General features: G+C 37.0%; 1 protein-coding gene across 1 annotated transcript in view; it reads right to left on the reverse strand.

Annotated features, from left to right (window-relative positions):
• Nucleotides 1-2,052, reverse strand: part of LOC110453247 (beta-1,3-galactosyltransferase brn-like) — a 63,556-nt gene extending 61,504 nt beyond the window's left edge. The window contains exon 1 of the mRNA XM_021502115.1: nt 1,942-2,052. The gene's annotated coding sequence lies outside the window, so the exon portion shown is untranslated. The remainder of the gene's footprint in view (nt 1-1,941) is intronic.
• Nucleotides 2,053-11,169: the final 9,117 nt, after the last annotated feature.

An 11,169-nucleotide genomic window follows, 5' to 3' on the forward strand; every position in this document is an offset into this window, starting at 1 on the left:
GATAAAGCGAGGAGAGACGGGTAAGGGGGGGTGGGGGGAGGTCGATTGTTGAAAGGGAGTAGGAAGAGGATAAGAAAGGGTCGGGGTGTTCATTTGGAAGGGCAGTGAGGAGTCAGAGGGGATTTAGAGAGTGGGAAAGCAAAGGGTAAAAAGGGGCAGAAAGCTGGCAAGGAGTTTTTTTTAAAAATTAGAAGGGATAAAATAGCAAGCGTCAGTAAAGAGTAAAGACAGGAAAGGTAATCGGAGGAGATTCAATACTTATGAAAAGAGGGATAAAGAGAAGAAACGAGGACAGAGAGAAAGTGTGATGGAAGATTATTCTCGATAAAAATGCGTGAGCGACTTTTCGACACAAAGGGTTGAACACGGTAAACTAGGTTTTAACAAGGAGGTGTTAACATTTTTCACATGGGTATTTATATCTTTTGTGTCACGACTATTATTCAGGTTTAAAAGACGTCTGTATTTAAATAATCTTTTGTGCTACTTGCAGTAATATGACCGATAATTGTTTTATCACAAGACACGCGATAAGTTTTAATTTGATCTGCTAAGTTGATAGACAAAAATACTGATATATCAATTTACAAAGTACGGAATTTCCAGTGCCGAGTTCAGCTTTACTCCTCGGAGATAAAAGACATATCTCTAAATTTTGAAAAAAAACAGGTGCATTATTTTGTAACACGATCAGACAATGCTTCAAGAAGTATAATACAACTTCGTTACTGACGAGGTCGGGTTTTTTTCCGATTCCAAATCTCTATTTTGTTTTGTTTATCTTATCTTTTCAACTTTTAACGCATTACTTCTTAAATCTAAATGTTCACAAACAAACACAACACACATTTGATACTGAACGATGACTGTGTATAAACTTTGTATTTAAGAAGTTTTTCAATTCATATTATTGCTGGATGATGAATCGATACTAAATTATCAAAACTCAGGTTTTTACAAGGTAAACGAATTCGTTTTGAAAACACTGAAGAAAACGAAAACAACAAACAAAAATCGAAGCAAAAGCATCACTGTAGAATTTCATAAAAAGACATGCATGTGCTTATAATTCGTGCTGAGATCTTGTTTCATACATGTTTTATACGAAACCTGTAAAAAACTGTAAATTACTACAGTATGGTCCATGATAGGCACTTGATTCGAACAGAAAAGTGTTAGTTTGACGTGAAAATTACTAAATTCGATTTTTTAAGCATAAAAGTAATTTAGCGATATTACAAATATCTTCAAAGAACTCTGTCCGTTCACAAAGACATACACGAAACAACTACATGTATATATAAACAGGTAACACGTGGTTACATGTACCATTTAACTATACATTGACATCTCCCTTTGGCCCTCTCGTAAATGAATACTATTAATATTGCAGAAGATATTTTTGGATGGTATGCCTGGAGAATATCCGATGAATCTCTATGGACGCTTGAACCAATAGAGCTACGTATACATCTGGTCGTCGGCGATGCAAAATGGAAATATTGATTAAAATGACACCAGAATTCATTGCCCGTACAAGTATATGCACAGCGTAAGTTAAAATATTAGGGGTAAGATGGGTAGGTTCGTAATACCGAAAATGTGTTTTGTTTTATTAACAATGCTTGATAGAAAAAATGAAGATATTAAACCCTCAATTTAAGTCAGTCTACTAGGGTTTGAGATATTTGCAACATGCAGGTAAATTAAATTTTGTAAAATATATAATTATCTGTAGTGATCTGTACTATCTATATGACTGTTAAGATACATTAATATACCTCCTCATAATTCATGTTGAACGTCTCGACGCTTTGTTGTGTCGAATTCTAGTTTAGAGATACATTGAAAATACTGACGTTTTAATAGAAACAGGTCAAAAATAACGTATTTTTCATGCAAAATTGGCATTTATGAATAGGAATGAATTAACTAACTTACCTAATAGATGCTTCTGAACTGTAAACAACGCATTCTTGCATGCTCATATTGTTAAATTCATCTCAATGCACACTCTTTCATCAGAGGACTGGCTTCGTTCACATATTTTCTGACCGGAAGAGAGCAATCGAGTCATATGACGTCACTTCCAGCTTTGTGCATTACGTCATCATATGGCGCCAAAAATGACGGAAAATAACGACGTTTCCCGACGACGTTGGCTGTTTCATATAAGTACATTTCTTACTGCTCCTGACGTGAACCCATATAAAAGTTGAGGTTTTAGATAACCTGCATTTTTTGTTGCAGCTGGAAAGTATTGCTTAAGCTAAGAAAATAGCTTTAACTGCAGATGTTTCTCACCTTTGCATCCGTATGGAGAAAAAAATCACGGTGAAGAATTTTCGTTAAATGAAGGAAGATTCGTGAAACCGTTTAGATTGTCCACAATGCAGTACAATATTCAGTTGTGTTGGGAAAGGGCGGGGTCGGGAAATGGGGTATGTGTGTGTGTGGGGGGGNTTGAGCAAGTTGCATAAATACCGTTAGATACCGCACGATCTTTAGTGTCCCTGGAGAAAAGCCGACTTTATATAGATTATATCAATCAGATTAGGATTGATCTATAGCTTTATGTAACATGAAGAGGGTACTTACACTGTATAACACTTCTCAACCTACAATTACATACAACTGCATGTCAGCGTTTTTTGCAAAAATATTCTGATGATGTAATTTTATCTTTTAGAATTAATGGCGCCTAATTCGTCAACTATTCAAATTCATATGCTTTGCTTGCTGGGTTTCATGTTTCTCGAATAACATGACACAGTGAATTATATAATATAAATACTATTAAACCCCCACCTCCCATCCCCCACCCCTAACCCCCTCCTCGAATTTACCCTGCAACAGAGAAATTCAATCTTCATGCATATTCACTGTATAGATCGTATCACGTTAACGATGTTCTTATGCAAATTTAAAGTCTTTGTCAACTTGACAATTATCATATTATGTTCAGTGCAGGCATTATCCGTTAATAGGTTCCGTCAAAAGACGGTAATTGATTGAAGAGATTACTTAACAGTGACATGTAAGTTTAAAATATCTTAAAACTAGAACTTATACTTGCTATAATCGAACGATTTAATGATGCATTAAGTGGGGGATTTGACAAGCCACCCACTGCAACGTTTAAAGTTACTATTCATTATTTAGTCAAATGACATCTTTAAAATCCATTAGATACTGAAATATAAATATCTCCTTACATAACTTTACGTAGTTGATAATAACATGACCTGAAGCCAACGTCCAGTGTGGTCAGCTTTTCTTTTGGGAATGCTGATGATAAAAAGTTATCAAATCGAGGCATTATCGCCGTCAAAATCCAGTAATTTGGGAAATTGACTACATCACGACTGTACTGCGATGCTTCTACGTCAAAAGCGCTGCTGACACGCTGCTACTACGATTACACCTAGACCAATGCCGACCAAGCGGTCATGTCTACTACGTTGCCGCTACTGTATTGTGATGATAACAGACTCATGAAAAAAGTGCATCTATGGTCCGTTAGTCTGAAGAAATCTTGGGATTCTAGAATTTTGAAAATGATTGATGACAAAAAATTGGAATGAAATTGTAAACTCAACGTTTTCTGGTAAACACAATATTAGACGAGTGATAGAAAAACTAATCATTTCAGATACTGATGAATAGTACGAGTCTATATGGATGAAGGCAAACGAATGCAAATAACAAATACTATTCATTACGGTCAAACGGTATCGCATATCAGCTCTATGTGTCAGGCACTGGTCAGGTAAAACTCCGGACACTCATCAAATTGTTATTTACCTGTTCTGTTACCTTGGAGCCAAACACATTCTTGACAGCCTAATATAACGGTCGCTGTAATACTGTGTAACACGCATTGTGAAATTGTAATTACATATATACACAGTGTACATTATCGCATACAAGCCTTCCGTATTTTTGTCATTCCGTAATTTTGATCTACAAATGATACCAAATCGCCCAGTTGTGCGGAGAGAAGCGCACAACGGGGCGAACGATTGCTAAATCGCACAGTTGTGCGCACCATGTGTGGACGATGTGCGGACGGTGTGTGAACGATGTATGCACGGTGTGCGCACGCTATTTTTGGTGCGTTGTGCGGTCCCACAACTGAAGCTGTAGAGGGAGCGTATTGGGAGCACTGTAAAAGCGTAATCAAAACGACTCGAAATAGTTGCCGACGGTTTTTATTACGACCACAGAGATCTCACCACGATGCTATCACACTGCTTGTACGATCATGGCATTCCCACTACGTTCTTATTAAGACTTTGCCCCGCTTTGTGTGCTACGCTTATTTTGTGCACGTTCGAAATAAGCGTGGGGAGATCTAAAGCGACCTAGGAGATCCCAGCCCGACCAAACCACGCTCATAGAGTTCCTCCAACGTTTTGCCCCCGATTGGCCCCAGTTGGCCACGCCCACGGCCACGCCCACTTTACCATCTTAGTAAAAGCGGCGTCTATGCATGTGTAAATAAGAAAACATGCACAGTACCACGTACGCTGTTGATGGACAACACAGTGTCTGTGAGTTTGTATTCGCGCATAATACATTAGTGTTGTTTAAATTTACACAATACGTCGCAAGCAACAATTATAAGCATCATAACATATCAGTCAGTTTGTTTATCGGGTTACGTGAAAACCCTAAAAGTGACCTTTTTCAAGTTGAGGAATACTAGCATACATTTTCCGAAACCATAGCCTAAATACACAAGCTAATTTGTCATGCGCAAATCGCTCTGTCTGTCACCAGACCTGAATGTCTTGGTCTCCCACCCTTCACAGGTGTGTCTCCGTTATTAGCCGGGAAATATCAGCTTGTCACCCCCTAGGGAGAGATAGCCTCGTGCCGATTAGCACGTGTTCAATTGTGACCTCATTAAATATTCCCCTACCTCGGGGTGATTTTTTTCGTTGTCTGGTAAACCCTCTGCAGAGTCTCGGGTTAGACAACCAAAAAACCATCACCCCTCGGGTAGGAGGTTTTTCTGTTACACCCTCAATCGGAAAGTTATTGTGTCTCATTTTGATATACTTCTTATTGTCATTTAAGGGAAATAAACGCGGTTCACATGCACAATGTTGCTATTATGGCAAAATGAATGCTGTCGGTATACAACGGACTTAGATAACTCTAATTCCGTGGTATATCTGACTGCACTTTCGGTTTTAAGATTCATTTTAACGGGTTTGTTTGTGTCTTACGTCCTATTATCAGCTATGGTCATTTACGGATGTGCCAAATTTTGGCATCCTCGGTTCTGCAGAGTGTATACTCTCACTTTCGCTCTGTGCAGAGAGCAAACGTAAGCGTAACACCTGTAGTTTCGAGAATAGGTTAGGTGGTACAGAAGAGCAGGAGAAAAACCCGACGACCTGTCGACAGTACCTGGCAACCGTCCCACGTAGGCCTCATGATCAAATATCACGCGCCTTAATTAAGGTTAGGTTCGTCATAACACGTCGTGACTATACAACTTGGGTAATCGATAACATAGCGTTACTATGGTACAATGTACATCACAAATGTAATGATGTATTGTAATAAGGCTGTCGTTCCTTTAATCCATTTAAATCTTTTGAAATGAACGTACACAACTATCCAGGTCCTGAGTAAATTTGTCTAGAGGTATTGAATTATTTTGGTATTGAATGACGTATTTTAATGTCCCGTATTGTCCCTATTTCCGTTGTGGATGAATAGTCAAATGTAAATAAAACCCGGAGCAGTTCTCTTCATTGTAAAATATTTACATTTGCTCTGCATTGTCACACTAAAAACCTACCAAAATCTGTTTTTATTTATAAGGCCATAAATCTGAGTAATCATATGAAAACAATGTGTATGTATAAATTATATAAATAGCTTATTGATTACATGTATATATATAATGCCATACTTACACTATCTTGCAGAAGATTGATATAGGCCTAGCCTGTCATCTTATCCATTTATATATGTTAATATATATTTTAAATCAGAAAAATGATTCTTACGGACGAAGAAATATTATAAAAAGAAAAATTCTCAACAACGAGTCTTTATTACTTTCATCTCTTCTAGGAGATTCTTCAGACTCTACAAATTGTATATACATTGTAATAAAATTTATTAAAACAATGTGTATACATGTATTCTTTTTCATTCGGATGCTTCAGATTTCCCCTTAACTCAAACGTCTGAGTGATTCTGCTCATGCAACTATCTCCATAAAGAGACCACACGTGTTAAGAGACAACATTTTAGATTCTGAACCTGTAATGACAGACCACCTGCCTTAACAGACCGCGTTATGGAGTTCCAAGGACTGACCGCTTAACACAGGTTTCGCCGTATGCTCGTGCTGGCAAAGTTTCTGGAAATAAAGAATCCCCGTAATTCTATTGTAAACTTGTATTTTAATTTTGAAACGTTTTTTAGCATGACAATGGGTCATTTACGAAAAGAAATAATATCTTGTAGAACATTGCTTGGAAGGAAATACACGAATAAGGATAAAATAAACAAGAAAATCGACAACCCTGTTTTCAGAGTAAAATTGCAACGGTGCCTCACCTGGGCCGCCATTGTTTATCGCAATCCAAACGATGGGTATGGTTTGAGCAGAGTTGTGCGTTTATGAAATAAAATTGGACCTAGTAATATGATGCTGCTTTCAGGCGAGCCTTGACAAAGCTTTACAAAACGTGCATAAACATTTGCAGGTCCACCAGGATTTATTACCCGAAATTGTAACATTCAAAAATAGACAATGCCCTCGAGTTCGAACTCTTGGCCTTTTTCCACAATTCAGTGTCTCAAACGTTCCCTTGCCTAATTTTGATTCAGTTTTATCCAAAATAATATAAACGGCAGGTTTCTGTACCCCAGTGTTTTGCCTGCAACGGGAAGGAAAATGGATTTCTCTGTACAAAAATGTATCCCGTATTGGAAGGGAGGTAACTCGTGTAAGATTCATGAAACCGTTCTCATGCTCAAGCATGGATTTTGTGCTAGAGTTTTTAGATTTTTTTTAATTATAAATGAATAAAAAATCTTATGTTTATAATGCGTTAGAAGAAATTTCAAGAGACTTAAATCTGAAAACTGGTTTCAGTATTTACATTTGACTTTTTTTATTGGTTAGCGAAGATGCACTAGCCCCAGACGTTCAAATGTGGATTAGATTCATGGTCTCGTTTGGAATCTTCCCCAAAAAATATTTTAATCCATGAAAGAAGAAGCGATTTAGGGATTTGAAATCTACATCAAAAGGCACAAAATAGTGAAAAAATGTTTAAAAAATATTTCATGATTTCTAGAAAATAATTGACGTTAAAAATTTGCTGTCAATTGTCGCAAATCCATTGAACACGATTCCTCGATTCTACAGGGGTTACACTTATTCACGTGCAGAGAGCTAAACAGGGCGTAACCCCTGGAACACGTAGGATACATTTAGAATAATACATGCCTTTTTCCATATCACACCCAGTATCAACCCGAGACTGCAATATCAGCCCGAGGGCTGATATTGGTCGAGGGTTGATACTTGGTGTGATATGGAAAAGGGTGTGTTTTATTCTGTTTATTATATACTTACTAATAAAAGCTACTATCTTGTGATATTTTTTTCTTTTGAAATATTGAAAAACGAAATTTTTTCCAAAAGGGGTGTGATACGGGTTTTGCGGGCTGATACGGCGGAGGCTGATACGGGTTTTGGGGTGTGATACGGCGGAGGTTGATACGGATTTTGGGGTGTGATATGACAAGGGCTGATATGAGTTGTGTCGTACCGCATATACCAAAAACCCGTATTTATTAATAAGAATTTTTGTTAAAGTAATATTCCAAAGACGAAATTGCTCTAATTGGTCATTTATTTTCAAAACTGGTTTCTATGATGACGTGTTCCATGTTTGGTTCCCGGCAAGCTAAAATGTTTAAGTTTAGCTGACTCAACTAAATGAGCTCTATAAATAGACACATGCGCTGGCGATACCAAAGAAATATAAAAAAAAAAATATGGAAGCTAAAGGCACCTATATAATAAAATTATTGGTATTTCAGAAACTATAAATAGGAAATATCATTAAATCTCTTTCAAATTGGCCCCAAATATTTAAACTCATATTGTCGATGGCCCGTTAAAGGGACATCACGTGAAAAGCGATGTTTTTTTAATGAATGTATGTATTGTATGCACTTCCACTTATGTTACCTCGCTATCCCCATATCCATAGTCCGTTCCAAATGTCCTGTTTGACCACTTGAATTGTTCGGTAAAGCCCTGCTAAAAATTGCGCCGATAACGTCACATGACTAGCCAGTAAACGGTTTCCAAAGGGGCCCCCAGAGAGGGGCGCCAGTCAACTGCAACTTCTTACCGCACTATGAATCCAAGTAATATGATTTCTAAGTCCATATTAAAACCTATTGAACAGTAGTTATTCATCATCAGAAGTTAATTGCACACTTGCCAATATTCAGAATTTAAATATACTTAGCTTTAAACATATTTGTTGCCAATTAAATTGAACAAGGGATGGGACACAAGTTTTTACAATTTATCACAGCCTTCGCCCGTCATACATTTACAATTAAATGTGAACAATGATAATAGGCATACACATAAAGTATATATATATAAATATATATTGAATTTAGCACCGGAATGTGACATCTGTACGGGACTAAACACCTTTCTTCAACCATGGGACAAACCTGTCTGTAAAAAGGAATATTCACGAGACGAATATCCCTTTTCAAATGTTTTCATAAAGTGCATAAAGAGAAACGTTTGTGATTTTTTTTATTACATTGTACAACTCAATATCTTTGGCCTTTTTTTCTATACCAGGCATATACATTTATGTATACATTTTTCCCACTTTCACTGTCTCCATACGCTAACACTTATTAAGTCATATTAGCCATCACACACACCAAACTGTATGGCAAAACCACTACGTGTACATGTAGAATATGTGTTAAATATGGGACGTGTTGAGATACTTGATAATTATATGTTTTCAATACTTTTCATAGATTAAAGCATTCTTGTCAATGGACCCTTTTTGATGTTGAGCCAACTTTTCTTTAATCATTTCATTTTTGTCGCGCCAGAGCTGAAGCCGGGTATTCATATTAGTACTAATTTAAATCTTGTATGTAAAAACACACAAAAAATCGTTTAATTCAGCAACATAATTAGATCATACCATTTTACTGAACCCGGTTATAGCGCACGTGTCTCATTTGACCTCGATCACGAGTACCGACGGAGACAGAATAGCAGTGCAGTGGCTATCCGGCGTAATCTGTCTCTATCGGTACCCGTTAACCCTTGGCTTTCGCATAAACCACTGTAAAATTATAGAAACACAAAGTAAACTCTCTCCGATACATGCCCATTGACATATTAAAGTTAAATCTAAGTTCATCTGTGTTCAAACTCAGACAAAGATACTAGCGAGGTTAATAGTTTTAGATATTTATTCATAACATAAACAGCGTTAACCGACTATCCAGAAGAATACACCGTACTAACTGCTAGGGCAGTTATTTTCTCCTTTGAAAACTTCCCACCTGTTATAATGATTCCGTAACGTACTCCTTGCGCTATCTTTTGACCATTTGGTAACTTTGCGCTTCGTAGCTGACACGGTACAACACTTTTCTTTGGCTTACTTCACACGGCCAGTCATTTTGTTTACAAAGAAATGGTGTGCAATGCGCATGCGCTGGTAGAGGGAAATCCCTGAACAAAACGTTGGTCAGACAGATAGAAATACCGATGATTATCTTAGATTTAATCATTTTTATGAATCTATTTCAGCCAAATCCGATCGTTATTTTCCATAAGGAGTCTCACTTGATATGTTTATGTAGTATTTAAAAAAAGACACAAAAAATAGTTACTTCAGCGTGATGCCCCTTTAAACAATACATTTTTTTTCAAAAGTGTTGCATATCTGGGGCTTCTCTGTGTCCGACTTCTGTAGAGCTTGTGCAGTGGGGACCGGTAGCTGCACTAAGCACACCGCACGAAACATCTCCATCCCAGGGCCCGTTCCCTCTCGGTGTCAAGTTCAAATTCTGTAATTTTGCGTGTTTCGTCCTCAGTGACAACCAAGGGAGTGAACTCCTGCGATCCTACATGTATTGAAACAAATTTTAGTTATGCACACGTGTGTTTCACATTCATTTGACAAACTATGTCATGTTGAATATGATCACTCTCAATTACCAAAGTACCTATTTTTTTACACACTTTAAAAAGGAATACAAACATCAGACAGACTCCATGTAAAATTAGCTCTACATGATAAATAAGATAATATGACAAGCCAAGCCGAATCTACTAAAATGAGAAATGTATGAACTATCTTTCATAATGCTTCTTTAATTCTTTCACCACTGCAGACCATAATGGACTCATCCATATCAATACATGATAGAGTCTATTAAAATTACATAGGAATAAAAGGATTAAGGATCCTTGTACCGCTGCAGACAAAACACTGGAGAGTTCCACTACGGGTTCTACACAGTAACCTCCCTTCCATCTTTTCTTTTATATAACTGTAGCGCAGTTTTGCCTGAATAAATCGACTGCTGGATAACCGAACTATTCGTTTTTTGTTATTTTGCATTTTGTGCCCAAGCCTGTGATTTCTTGTTTCCGTTATGAATTAATAATAAAATTGTATTTTGCCAATTGGTTGGTAAAACATTGAAGAGACTTAAAGCCGAATAATGCTTTCGATACTTAGATTTGAATTTTTGATATTTTGGCATGATTTAACGGAGCTGCAAGAAAGTTATTTTGCGCATAAAATCCATGCTTGAGCATGAGAACGGTTTCATAAATACTGGCCCCATTCTTGACTGCCGTATTTGAACAGCAAGAACACTGTTGTTGAAAATATTTCGTTATTCCGTCTTGAATGGGTTTTTTTTCATACAAGTTTCGCAAGGTATGGGATTATTTTTAGAAATAAATTATCAAAGCTATACTTATGCCGAAAAGTTTTCCAATGAGTATTTCCAGTTTTCGGCACTGGTAAGGCGGTCATTAGAATCCCTTATAAGTAAAACGTTAATGAATATTTTATAACATGTTAAAATGGGTGGTCGGGTGGTGTTTAGAATAAG

This window comes from Mizuhopecten yessoensis, unplaced genomic scaffold (genome assembly GCF_002113885.1).
Source record: "Mizuhopecten yessoensis strain PY_sf001 unplaced genomic scaffold, ASM211388v2 scaffold7205, whole genome shotgun sequence".
Lineage (NCBI taxonomy): Eukaryota > Metazoa > Mollusca > Bivalvia > Pectinida > Pectinidae > Mizuhopecten > Mizuhopecten yessoensis.